General features: G+C 41.4%; 1 pseudogene; it reads left to right on the top strand.

Moving 5' to 3' along the window:
* Positions 1-719: 719 nt before the first annotated feature.
* Positions 720-1,739, top strand: LOC120033163 (annotated as a pseudogene).
* The last annotated feature ends 1,607 nt before the right edge of the window (positions 1,740-3,346 follow it).

The raw sequence follows: 3,346 nt of genomic DNA, 5'->3' as shown, positions 1-3,346 counted from the left end.
GTATTTCTTTTCAGCCACGATAGGGGAGGCACCCAGAGGTCCAGTGAATCTAAATTGGAAACATCACGTGAAGCTTGAGGCCTTTTGCCGGAGTCTAGGCCCGCGACATGGCACGTGTCGGAGAAAGGGGCGGGCATTGATCCCACCGTTATCCACGCATGGATTTTATAAAGTGCATCCATTGGTGCACTACACCATCAGTCAGCCTCAGCATCAATACTATAAAACTGCAGCATCTGAGGTTTGCAGACAGATTGAATCAGGACTTTTCAAAGGATATGGAACTCTTATAACGACATACTCTGCATTAAAAGGTAATTATTTATAGTTTCAGTTAAGAATGTCTCTAATGTTAACTTTTTCTTGTCTGTAGACTGCTATTTGTGTTGGGTTCAAACATCACTCTGCTGGTGTTTTTTATGAAAACAATTGCAAAGGCACTTTATTAAGCGCAGGGATGATGCATAAGGATGATAATGATGTAAAGTACTAGTGCCCCATTCAGCCTACTATGCCTCATAACATGATTCATTGCCTGCATGGCTATTTGGCAGGTATTAATAGTTTAATCTGTCTAAACTCAGATTATTCAGTTACAGAATCATACATGGGCGTTAGGATTTCACAGAGCCACACACATTTACCGCAGGTGTCTTTGTATCAGCAGTTTTGAACTGTGGAAGTAACTCTCCTTCTCTGCCCCAACAGAGGACAGCACCATGCCAGTGTCACAGCAGCATGTTTCCAAATGGACTGAGGGATGCCGCGCCACTCAGAACATGGAAACCGTAAATGGTGTGCACAAAACCATGAGTAAGGACGGCGACAATGACGACGAGGATGGATTCAACAGAATGGAAGAGAGTAACAACGATGAGGAGCAGGGGGGAGAAGGAGGGTCGGGGCAAGAAGAGAGCCTTGATGATAGCCCAAAGAGGATTGGGACCAAGATAAAGAAAATTACAAAAGCCCGACAGAGGTTTAAGGTCCGGCGCATGAAGGCCAACGCGCGAGAAAGAAACCGTATGCACGGGCTCAATGACGCGCTTGAGATTTTGCGTAAAGTTGTACCTTGCTACTCGAATACTCAGAAACTCTCCAAAATAGAAACATTGAGGTTGGCAAAAAATTACATATGGGCTCTCTCTGAGATCTTGCAATCAAATGAATGTCCAGATTTGATGTTGTTCGTGCAGGCTCTATGCCAAGGACTGTCCCAGCCCACCACCAATCTAGTGGCAGGATGTTTGCAGCTCAACCCCAGGACGTTTTTACCGGAGCAGGTCCAGGACATCCCGTCTCAGGTGCACCAAACATCGACTGCGTCCTTCTCTTTGCACCCCTCCTACCCTTACCCTAGCCCACCATATGGTACAATGGACAGCTCCCATATCCACCACGCCAAGCCCCACACTGTGGACAATGCGCTTGAGCCGCTCTTTGAAACTACATTCACAGACTGTACCAGCACCAGCCCCCGGTTCGAGGGACCCCTAAGTCCACCGTTGAGCGTGAATGGGAACTTTTCCTACAAGCACGAGTCAACGGCAGAGTTCGACAAGAACTTTGCCCTTTCCATACAATATGCAACTCAAGGTCTGGCGGGAGTACAATGTCTTCATCCTTTTCATGCAAGCTCATCAAAGCGCTTGGATATTCCCATGGACAACATTATGTCATTTGAGACTCATCACGAAAGGATGCTGAATGCTTAGCTCAATGCCAAACATTTTGTTTGATTACACATGGACAGTGAATGCACTTGTAAATGATGTATGCATTTAATGTATTCGTTACTAACGTTAGTATGACATACAATTATACTGTTTCATTCTTCTCTGCAAACTTCTCGATAGAAAGATCAAATGAGTCTGTGTTGCCCAACCCAATCATATACCAAGACCAATAGTTTGCATTCATCAAATAATTGTTACAACAAACAATAATGGAAATAAAAAAAATTCTATATGTATGACTTTGTTTGTGTATTTCTCAACCAATTACTTATCCCTCTTTGTAATGATTGTGCTATCAATGTATACCATTAATTAGGCTACTCGCTGTTTTACCCAAGCATTAGCCTGCTAACAAGAACATTGTATGTGCTGTCCGGTGCTTCAATTAGAACATCGAATAATGTAGGTTAACTAACGATAATGGACATCCAGCTTTGTACTGGTACAAAATTAGCAAACATGGACTGACTGCACTGTTCAAAGGAAAAAATATGTCAATAGTCATCATCACGTCCTTCTCCTTTCAATGGGTCAATACTCTAGCTGCTCTGTAGTTGTTGGATTCTCATACATATTATGATTAGTCAATAATACAGTTACTTCATTTGTCATTAGCCTCTGACGTTCGCCTATCAATTACTCGTAGTCAAAACACAACAGGATACTGAACACAAAAAGACGCAACGTGTGGCCTTCCGCCACCATTCAAGCTTCAGACAGTGTCAGTAGACATCAGATCATGGGTTCAAATAGTATGTGTTTTCTTTCAGATACTTTAGCTGCACTTGATTGAGCATGCCAGGCATAATGGCACCAATGCAATAGTGACAAAACCCCACCCATCTGACACTCCAGGCAGGTTCAATTATAACAAAGTATTTTAAATAAAGCAAATACTATTTGAACCCAAATGTGGACATGGATTACTATTAAAGTACTACTCAACCTAAAACAATCAGCACAAACTGCTGCCAAACGTTTTGTATTGTAGATATGTAGTAGAGTAGTGGCCTTTTACAATGTCTTGTAAAAAGTGTTATGAAATGTAATGTCATCTAATATATTAAACTGTATACAATTGCCTTAATGTTGCTGGACCCCAGGTAGCAGCTAATGGGGATCCTTAATAAATACAAATATTACACACTACTATACAGTATAGTAATATATAGAACACCATATGAGTATACTATAAACTCTGCAGCCTTATATTATGAATGTGTGAAACACTATTATACCTGAACCGAGGACAAATAGATTGATACGGCCATTTTATGAGATCATTGAGTCCTATCCACCTCTGCATTTGAAATGACACTCTTTAGTCTCCATGGTTAATAAGGTGACACCCTTGTTGCCCACATTATTTCCACAATACACAAGGCCTGTACTGTGCTTTTGATTTGAAATGATCAGGGGCCTCATAAAAAATATAATTCAGTATATACATTACAATGTAAACATGAACAGTGACAACCTATTTGTGTGTTGGTGTAACGGCTGTCCTCGCTGACAGAAGGAGAGGACCAAAACGCAGAGTGGTTAGTGTTCATTATTTAATGAAAGTCAACAAAACACTTCAAAATACAAAACAACCAACAAACGTGACA

This window comes from Salvelinus namaycush, chromosome 40 (assembly GCF_016432855.1).
Source record: "Salvelinus namaycush isolate Seneca chromosome 40, SaNama_1.0, whole genome shotgun sequence".
In the NCBI taxonomy this organism is placed as follows: Eukaryota; Metazoa; Chordata; class Actinopteri; order Salmoniformes; family Salmonidae; genus Salvelinus; species Salvelinus namaycush.
This window is presented reverse-complemented; position numbering and strand designations above follow the sequence as displayed.